General features: G+C 45.3%; 1 pseudogene; it reads left to right on the top strand.

Annotated features, from left to right (window-relative positions):
• The first annotated feature begins 6,873 nt into the window (after positions 1 to 6,873).
• Positions 6,874 to 9,603, top strand: LOC119314356 (annotated as a pseudogene).
• Positions 9,604 to 10,923: the final 1,320 nt, after the last annotated feature.

The raw sequence follows: 10,923 nt of genomic DNA, 5'->3' as shown, positions 1-10,923 counted from the left end.
GAGTGCAGATTGAAACCAGTGTTTGTTGGTTATTATGGTTGCAGGAGGAACCAGACACCACTGTGGATCCCCTTTTCTGTGGCCAACTTGAGCTTGCTCATCCCAAGTGCATTCTGCACCAACTGAGGCCTATTAAGCATGTTGCTTTTGAAGGGCCTGTAACAGGGAGGCGTTTCTATGGCTGCCCAGTCCAGGTTAGATGCCAATTAAGTTTTCTGCTATGGATGTTCAGTGATGTTTGATATGATGCAGCAGTTTGTTTGATATGACAGACACATATGTATTTTTGTCACTTTGCAAACTTAATCATGGCATTGTAATAACTTATCATATCTCATTTATGTTATTAATAGTTATAAAATCTTAAGTTTATCAAGTTAATCATGGAATTGAAATAAGGTACTAGTCCTTTTGTAATAACCTATCACATATACAAATGCAGGAAAATGGTGTGAATTATGGTGTTGTAGAGTGGGTTGATGGGCCTTGGCCAACTGTTCTTCAGAGATGTTTGTGCAAGCTATGGGAGATGTTCCATGAGCAGAACTTTGGAAGGGTACAGGACAAGGAGAAGTTTGAGAAGGTGTTGGCCAGGCTTAAGAGTGAACATGAAAGGGAGTTGGCCAAGCTTAGGACTGAAAATGACAAGCTTTGCATTGAGTACACCAAGCTTGTTGATGATGTATCCAAGATGTTTGATTGGCAGGATGGTAGGGTGGACAAGCAGGTGTACCAGAAACAAGTGGAGGAGGAAGAACTTGAGAAGAAGAAGAAGGAGCTAGAGGAGAAAGCCATGTTGGAGGTGCGGATGGAAAAGCTCAAACTTGCAAAAGAGCAGAGGTGCATTTTGCAGAGCCAAGCTGATATCATCAAGAACACCAAGAAGGCTATGAAGGATGTTGAAGTTGACAGAGATGTTCTTAAGAAGGAGAAGGCAAAGCTTGAGCTTGTTGTTGCTGAGCTGCTGAAAGAAGGGTATGGCAGCAAGGAGAAGTTAGAGCAAATCAAGGCCATCCTTGAGTCTTGAACTTGCTGTGATATGTTGGTGAAGTAAGTACATCCAAAGGCCTTTATATAAGGATGTGGCCTGGCATGACTTCAAGTGATTATCGGTGTACATTTTGGGGGAATCTGAAGTTTAACCTAGTGTAAGAACCTTATTTCCTATGTTGTTAAGTTGTAATGGATCACCTATGGTATTAAGTGTTGTAATGGATCACCTATGCTATTAAGTAGTGGAAATGGATCTCTTATGCTACTAAGTTGTGGATCTTGTATGCTATTAAGTGTTCAACTTGATCTTATATCTTTTATATGTTATTTTTTAGCCTACATATATTATTTCTGTGGGTAATTGGGCTTAGTGGCCCACTACTCTCTGACCAAATGCAACCCTAGGCCTACTAAACCCAACCCCCCATCCATCTCTCAATATAAACCCCTCCCAACCCCCACCCTTTCCCAGTGACTCCACCAGCCGCCACCCAAAAGAAACCCTACAGATGGATCCTGACATGGGAGATGTCACAGAGGAAGAGGGGGAGGCTATGGAGGTTAGGACAGCAGCAGCTGCACAGAGGAGGAGGAGGAGGAGGCGCAGGCAGAGGGCCCTAGAGGCGGCCCAGGATGAGCAGCAAGAGGAGTTCAACCGCCGACTCTCCAACAAGGTACTGGAGAAGTGCAATGATGAAGAACTAGAGCTGGTTTTCACTAGAGGCAGGGGAAGATCATTCATGGAGATCATTAGGTGGGCAAGGATGAGGGCAGTCATGGCTCCTCATCCAGCAACTAGGGCCAAGTGGGTCCGTTTCTTTGAGCGCTATGACTGATATGTCAAACTAGCTATCTATCTTGCTATCTATCTTTCTATCTGTAAGTCATTTTGAGAGAGAGTTTTGGTAGTTTTTGTGAGATTTGGATGTAATCTATGAGAATATCTATCTATCTAGACATCTATCTATGTAACATTTGGATGTTTCTGAATAAATGTATGCATTTGGTCAGTGCTCTCAGTACCATATAATGCACTTGGTCAGATATATATCTTTCTATCTATGAGACTATCTTTCTATCTATGTAACATTTGAATGTTTCTATCTGTAAGGTGTATATCAAGTGTTGAATCCACATATAGATAAAAGTTGCAGATGAATTGCAGTTGCAAACAAGTGCAGAATCCACATACAGTACCATATTACAAACCAAATCAAACAGTGCAGTATCAAGTACTTAGTGAGGCAATGTTATTACAAACCAAATCAAACGGTATCAAGCACTTGGAGTTCAACAACTTCAGCTAGTTACCACTTGCATAAAAGTAATCTTTCAGCCTATTAGATGGCTTCTTGACCCTCTTTGACCCATCCTGCACAGCACTTGTACCAGATTGTCTAGGAGCAATGAAAGATCCAGTGCCAGCTTTATTGGCAACAGCTGACCTGGTGTTCTTTGCTGGAGAAGACCTTGATGACCTGGTGTTCTTTGCTGGAGAAGACCTTGATCCATTGCCAGAAATAGTTGTGTTCTTCTTCTTGGGAGGTGGTACTACTGTTGCAGAAGAGGTGTTGGTCCTGCTCTTCTTGAGAGGTGGTGGTGCTGCTGTTGTAGCTGGTGCTGCCCTCTTCCTTGACCTAGAAGATGTCTGTGTTGACTCATTTGTTATTGGAGGAGGAGTTGGTGCAGGTGCAGAGGCAGCAGGTACCCTTAGTGGTCTTTGTGCAATTGCAGCCATTGAAGAACCAGCCTCAGAGTAGTTTGCTCTATTTTCCTACACAACAATATTAGTTAGAACTATTTTTCTACAAATGAAATGAATGTAACAATGCAATGCAATGAATGTAACAATGGAATCAATGGACATACCTGGTGCTTGTTCAGCCTCATCTGGAACTTAGGTTTCAAAGGGACACCACAATTGTTGATCCTGTGCCCTTGCTTCTTGCAGTTGCTGCATGTCACTGTACCAATCCTAGAAGTATCCTTTTTAGCTGGCACCTCAAACAGGCCTTTCCTCCTGGCAGTTTGTTTTTTACCTTTCTTTTCTCTAAAAACAGGGGGAGAAATATCATCACCAGGTGTATGAGGCCAATGGCCAGGACCTGGCACAGGGAATATTATGTGCTTATATGTTTCACAATACATGGGTTTCTTGAAAAAAGCAGAAACATAGTCTTCAGGGTGTATCTTCACTTTCTGCATTGCAGCAATGGCATGACTGCAGGGGATAGCTGTCATGTCCCACCTCCTACAGTCACAGGTCTCATTGTTCAAATTAACACAATATGTGTTTTCAGAGCTACTTGTGACCTGCCATATCCCTGGCCCTGCTATGTATGCTTCACAATATTTAGCCCACTTCTTCCCCTCTTCTAAAATCTCTGAATAAGTAGGTGTGATTTCCCATCTGCATGTCTCTGTCTTCTCTCTGATCTTCTGAAACTTAATCATTAGCTTTGTTCTGATGCCCTCTAACATAGTCCTGATTGGCTTGTTCCTAACATCCAATATCATTCTATTGAAAACCTCACTAAGGTTGTTTACTACCAGGTCTGTTTTGCACACAGTGTCCATTTTATACCTAGCCCAGGTATGCTCTGGTATCTGTGACAACCACTGCCAAGCTTCTAAACTTTCTTTTTTCAAATTCTCCCTGCCTAAATCATGTCCATGTTTGGTAAAGGAATAGGCAGCCTGATCTAAATGTTTCTTAAGTTCCTCTCCTCTGAAACCAGCAGATTGGAAATTGGCATAAATATGTCTAAGACAAAACCTTTGTGGAGAGTCAGGGAATACATCATCTATTGCATTCAACAATCCCTGTTCAATATAAGGTAATCTTAAGTGTTACTCATCTACTGAATAACACTTTACTCATGGCAAATGTAAAGACTAGGTTCAGAACAATACCTTCTTCCTGTCAGACATAATTGTGTATTTGCCAAACTTATTGCCAGTTCCAATGACTGTTCTCAACTGTGTGAGAAACCATGTCCAACTGTCTGTCTCTTCCTTATCAACAACACCAAAAGCTATTGGGAAGATGTTATTGTTGCCATCCCTCCCTGTAGCTGCCAATATCTGCTGACCAGTGCTTAGCTTGATGAAGCAACCATCCAGACCTGCTAACATGATAACATGAGTGCCTAAGTACATCAATGTTTAAAAAGCATATAAATTTTTGAATATTTACCTATAAATGGCCTGCATCCATTCAGAAAACCCTCCTTGCATGCAAACAAGCAGTAAAACATATAGTGAAACCTTGGGGTAGGAGCTGGGTTAAGTGGGTCCTCATGTGTTGTTACTATGCACCTACTGCCAGGGTTAGTATCTAGCACACACTGCAGGTAGTCCCTTATTCTGTGATACTGGAGTTTGTGATCTCCTTGCACAACCTCAACTGCTTGCTTCCTTGCCCTATATGCCAAGCTTTTAGGCACATGCACACCAAACTTCTTCTTTGTGTATGACAAAATTGTGTCAACACCAGCTCCAGGGTTGGATCTGACTGTATCCTCACAAACCTTAGCAACCCAATTGACTGTCACCCTTGTGTTCTTTCCACTTGCTCCACAAGTGTGATCCAGGTTCATCTTCTTGATACTGAAAGTTGCCTCATGAGCTATCTTGGAGGCAACTATGTAAAACTCACAACCATGTTTTCTGTCAGAGCACCAAGCAATAACTCTAGTTGGTTCATTTCTGTGATACTCAAAATTCCTAAGAGTCCTCACATGAAAATTTCTAAGTGCTTCTCTGAACTCAACTACATTTTCAAAGCACAAATGCATTGCAAACTGCTCATGTGCATCAGGCCTTGATGGATCATACCATATCCTCTCCTTCTTCTGCTTCTTCCTACTCTTCCTTCCAGATGGCAGCCTTGGTGCATCATCTTCATCACTTATACCAAAATCACCTGGAAAACAGTACTCATCAGCTTCAGGGACATAATCTTCAAACTTGATGTGCTCAGGCTCACTGTGAGACTTGCTAGTTGGGCCAGGTTTTCTAACTGGCTTAAGCTTTTTGGCTGCTTTTGTAGTTACAGCAGGATCCTCTACTACTTCATCTTCAGAAACAACTGGTTCTTCCTCCCAAAACTCAGAAGGTTCTGAGTTAGCTGCACAAAAGTGCTCTGCAGTATCAGTGCCAGCCTCATCTTCACCCCTACACCAAGCTTTGTAAAAAAAATTCTCCCCTCTGTAATCACCCCTAAAGAACTCAAAATCTGAAGATGATTTGTCATCTTCAACTTCATCTTCTTCCTCTGGTACTTCTTCTTCTTCTTCATCTGCTTCTTCTTCTACATCTTCTTCTTCCACAACTGTTTTCCCTTGTTAAAATTGCTGCTTTGCTGTGTGTTCATGTAGGGCTCATCAGGGGTTAAAGCTGGCAAACTAGCATTAGAGGCAGGGTACATAACACCTTCTTGTGAAACTCTGTAAACAACAGGTTCACCAACATGATCAATGAGGATCTGTTCCTCATCTGCTGGGCTTGGATCAGTAGCTTTTCTGACACTGATGTTCAGTACCTTATTATCAACAAATAAGTCAAGCATTTCCTCTAATGCCTCCTCACTATCCAGGGCCTCCACACCCTCCAGCCCCTTTCCTTCTTCCTTTACATATGTCAGAAATGCATCCATGCCATAGCCCTCCAACTCAACCAATGCTAATATGGTCAGATAACTAATATCTAAGGAAACTGAATACTTTTTCTCCATATTATCTATTCCTTGGAAATGTAGCCTCAAGTCCCAAATCTCTTCACCTAAGCTGTAGGATTAAATTGACAAACAACCGTTTTTTAAGTCACTGAACATTACTAAACTTTCTTCTAATTACAGTGAATGCACTGACCAAATGAACTAACCAAATGCACTTTCTTCTACACTGACTTAACCAATAAAATACAGTAGCATGCCAAGAACAAACAATTACTAACTCTAGTTCTAATTTGAACTAAAGCACCCAAAAATTTTAACTAAAGGACCCAGACCAGAAACATTGACCAGTGCTTACCTGACTCCACCAAAGGACGAGCCCAATGGTGGCCGCCTGCTGGATCAGCGTGGATGCGCTTCGCCACTGCCCTGGCCGCGCGGACTTCCGGATCTGAGCTCGCCGGATCCACATGAGCCGCGGGCGGTGATGGCTGCTGCGACCGCTGCACCGGGAAGCTCGAGCTGCCTAGCCATTTGTCCACCTCTAACTGTCCACCGCCCTCCTGGCCGGTGCCGCCTTGGCTCAATAGCTCGCCGCCGACGACATTTGGCTGCGCCGCCGCCATCGCCCACCTAGGTCACTGCGGGGGAGAGGAGGGGAAGAGGAGGGGGAGTGAGAGAGTGTGTGGCCCGACCGCCTACTTTGGTTCCGACCGGACCGCGTCGGCTAACGGCCGTTAACTGCCGCGCCATGAGCGCGCGTGGCCACGTGGGCTGACAGATGGGCCCAATCCGTTAGAAAAACGGTTAAATCGCTAGTCACCGCGGGTTTGGGTTTTTTGAAACAGCGGACCACGCGTTTGATAGCTTTCTGAGAAAAATTAAAAAGTGGTAGTTTTTTAAAACCTTAGCCCGTAAACTAGTAGTTTTATGCTATTTACTCCAATATATAGCCGTGTCCGACCCGGTCAACACTATGTGCAAGGTGATAGCTTAATTTCCACACAGATATTTGCAAATGTGTGATCACCAATTCAGCATTCGTAGCGTGAGGTCGAGGGTGACCCGATACTTGCTGAATTGTCTGTCACGACAGGCAAGACGACCACACAATACGACTGACGGATTCCACACAATACTCATCTCTCATTTACTAGCCTCACTGGCCATGAACGACGACACCACGTTACAAACACCTGTAAAATAGTAGTACTCCTCAAGAGCAAGCACCGCGCCCCTCTTTCTGAAGCCTGAAGCCTGTAGTTATAGGGCTGCGCTTTCGCCATGCATCGCTCGGTTCCCAAGCTGCTCGCCTTGCTCCTCGCCACGGTCGTCTTCTCCGTCGCCGCCCATGCCGGGCAGCCCCAGCCGGCCCATGCAGCTGACGCGGGCTGCTTGCCGCGCGAGAGGGACGCACTGCTGGCCTTCAAGCAAGCCGTCAACGACACCTTCGACGACCTCACCTCGTGGCAAAAACAGCACAAAGATTGTTGCCGATGGAGGGGCGTCACCTGCAGCAACGAAACCGGCCATGTGATCGAGCTTGACCTTGGTGGCACCTGTTTGTTTGGCAAGATAAGTCCTTCTTTGCTTTCTCTCGAGCATCTGGAGTACCTCGATCTCCACAACACCTACCTACTTGGACCAGACGGTACATCTTTGTTCCCAGAATTCTTGTGTTCTTTAAACAACTTGAGGCACCTTGATCTCTCAATCACAAAATTCTCTGGTAGATTGCCTGCTCAGCTTGCCAACCTTTCTAAGTTGGAGTATCTCGACCTCTCCTGCACTAGCATGTCAGGTATACTGCCGCCTCAGCTTGGAAACCTTTCAAACTTGCGACATCTTGAGCTCAGTAACATGCGAGATATACACATCTCAGATATCTCATGGTTAACTCATCTTCAGTTCTTGGAATATGTTGACATGAGTTATACGAATCTCAGCAGTGCGGGTGTGTTTCTCGTGACCAATACAATCCCATCTCTCAAGGCCCTTATTCTTGCCAATTGCTCAATTCCAAATGCAAACCAGTCGCTTACGCACGTAAACCTCACAAAACTAGAGCAGCTTCAGCTCTCCGGAAACTATTTGGGCCATCAAATTGAAACATGTTGGTTCTGGAACATAACAAGCATCAAGTACCTAGGACTCGATTCAACCTACCTTTATGGTCCATTCCCTGATGCGCTAGGAGGTATGGTTTCTCTCCAGAGCCTGAATTTTTTCAACAACGGTAATTCAGCCACAATGACCGTGGACTTGAAAAATCTATGTGAATTAGAAGAGCTATATCTTGATAGGAGCCTCGCGTTTGCGAACCTGACAGACTTCATGACGAAACTGCCACAACGTTTGCAGTACTTGAGCTCAAGTCAGAACAATATGGCAGGAATGCTGCCAGATATGGTGGGGCACTTCACCAGCTTGGAGTCCCTTGACCTTTATAATAACAGCATTACTGGAGCTATACCAACTGGGTTAGTGAATTGTACTAGTTTGCAATCAGTCTCTCTCGGTTTGAACCAACTAATTGGACAGATACCAACATTGCCGACAAGCCTCACTGATGTGGACTTATCCATGAACAGCTTGTCAGGACCTTTGCCATCAGACTTTGTAGCTCCACACCTTGCAGTACTAAGTCTATCCTCCAATTACATCACTGGTCACGTTCCTAGACCTATTTGCGAGTTGCAAAACCTACTTTTCTTGGATTTGTCCCAGAATAGATTTGCGGAGAATTTCCCAGGTGTTCTTCAATGCCAAACTTGAAATTCCTACACTTAAGTAACAATAACTTCTCCGGAAATTTCCCACCATTGCTCCAAAACTGCTCAAAATTGTCTTTCCTTGATCTTGCAAGGAACGGGTTCGATGGAGCATTGCCAGTATGGATCGGAGACCTAGTGAACTTGCAGTTTCTGCAGCTAAACGATAACATGTTCTATGGGGATATTCCAGCTAACATCACAGCTCTTGTACAACTTCAACAACTCAGTTTAGCGAGCAACAATATATCAGGATCAATCCCATCATCCTTGTCAAAATTAATAGGTATGACCCAGAAACATCTGCCGAGATATGAAGATACTGATGCAATTCCCACAGATATTTTGTCTGTGGTGATGAAGCGGCAAGAACTGAAGTTTAGAGGTGCTGCAGTTAAGAACATGGTCAGCATTGATTTGTCTCTCAACCACTTGACCGGTGAAATTCCAGATGAGATAACTTCTCTGAACGGACTGTTGAGTTTGAATTTATCATGGAATCACCTGAGCCAGAAAATTCCTTCGAAGATTGGGGATATGAAATCACTGGAATCACTTGACTTGTCAAGGAACAATATCTCCGGTGAAGTCCCAACGAGCCTCTCAGATTTGACATATCTAAGCTCCTTGGACTTGTCATACAACAATCTTGCAGGAAGAATTCCAACAGGCCGTCAACTGGACACTCTGTACGCAGAAGATCCGTCCATGTACGATGGCAACAGTCGCCTTTGCGGGCTTCATCTTCAAAGGAATTGCCTAGGCAACAGTCCACCAGGGCACAGGAATCAGCAGAGAAGTGTAAGTGCTTATGACCCAGTGATGTTCTTCTACATTGGGCTAATGTCTGGCTTTGTGGTCGGACTATGGCTTGTGTTCTGTGCTTTCCTGTTCAAAAGGGCATGGAGATATGCCTATTTTCGCGTCTTCGACGAGCTATGTGACAAGTTGTACGTGTTTGTTGTTGTTATTTGGGGCCGGGTAAACACCAAGGCGACTGCAAGTTGAGTGATGTGCTAATCGAGTTATGCCGGTGGCACTCTATTGCTCTGCTCCATGGATATAACGTGAAGAAGTGTTTAGCAGATTGTACAAGTGTGTGTTTCTGTCTATATACTTGTGATATGAACATTTTCTGATGCATGTAACTGTTATTGGTTTGTACTCGTTGGTCATGATGAACCCACACGTGATTTTGGCTTCCTGCTCTGTTGTGTTTCATGTCGATGGTTGATGGTTTGTAACACTGAACTGCACTAGCAGAGCGGGCCTGTACAATTTTGCACATCTTAATATATATATTGTATTTGTGCGCTTTAAGCATACAAATTTTCTAGTTATTTTGTTAATTCTCAGCTGGCTAATTCTAATAGATCTCAATCGTCACAGCAAAAGCAAACTTGTTAGTTTCTGAGGTAGGGACATGCGGCCAACACAGATGGAAGGCAAGATACATATCAGGTAGGAAAACGCTCACCGACGAGTAAACAGAGGCGACGGCTACCAAGAGATCACCTGGAGATGGTCGATTTCACCGGGAGCACGAAGCACCGCCGCACCGATGGAGGTTTTCTTCCCCGGTGATGGTGCCCACACCAGGAGCTGCGGCTGCTTACCCGTCGTCCAGCGGCGCCGCCGCCGACGACAAGCGGGGGCGGAGTTGGAGGCTGCTAATATTGGGAATGCGTTGGACTGGAACCAGTGCGATTGTAGCAGGCCCCCCAATGTTATAGCAAGGGAAGACGTCACGCTGAAGTTGTGAGCCCAAAACTCAAAATGAGAAGCCCATTATGAGTGTAACAGTATAGAAGCAGATTCACTATGCGACCTCAAAATAAAACCTTAAAAAAAAAGGAGATTTGCTACACGGTGTTCAAACTTGCGAGTTCTAAAAAAATGTGAAAAAGATTCCAAAATTTCTCAAAAAATCTATGGGTGCATATAAGGACGCATTTGGTTGCTCGTATATGGGCCAACCAGGCCCGTGCGGGACGAAAACCAGTTGTTTGGTTGCCTGAGCGGCACCCACATCCCGGCCCGCACGGAACTTAAAGCAGTCCCGGGCCAGGCCCACGAGCTACAGTAGCCAGGCTGAGCGCGGCCACACGTGCCTCCTCGCTGCACGCCTCGGGAAGCGCGGGAGACGGGACGGAACGTCTCATAACTCCCCCTCCCTCTCTTGTCACCGCCCACTCCCTTTCACACCACACCTCCTCACTCTCCTCTCACCGCCGGCCCCTTCCACTCCTCTCCTCTCCACCGATGAGTCGCCCTCCGCCGCGCCCTCCGCTGACCCCATCATCAGCGCCGGCAACAACCGCATCCACGAGCGGTGGGTTGCCGGCTTGGCGAACTCTGGGGTCGATCTAATGCGGGCTCTGCACGCGGCCTCCCCTATCTACACCAGGCCACCTCGTCCGGTCAATCTAGTGCCGGCCTCTCCGGCTCCACCACAGTTACCGGACCTCATGGTCCTAGGTTTGG

This window comes from Triticum dicoccoides, chromosome 6A (genome assembly GCF_002162155.2).
Source record: "Triticum dicoccoides isolate Atlit2015 ecotype Zavitan chromosome 6A, WEW_v2.0, whole genome shotgun sequence".
Taxonomy (NCBI): Eukaryota; Viridiplantae; Streptophyta; class Magnoliopsida; order Poales; family Poaceae; genus Triticum; species Triticum dicoccoides.
The sequence above is the reverse complement of the archived record's forward strand: the minus strand, read 5'-3'. Positions and strand labels throughout refer to the sequence as shown.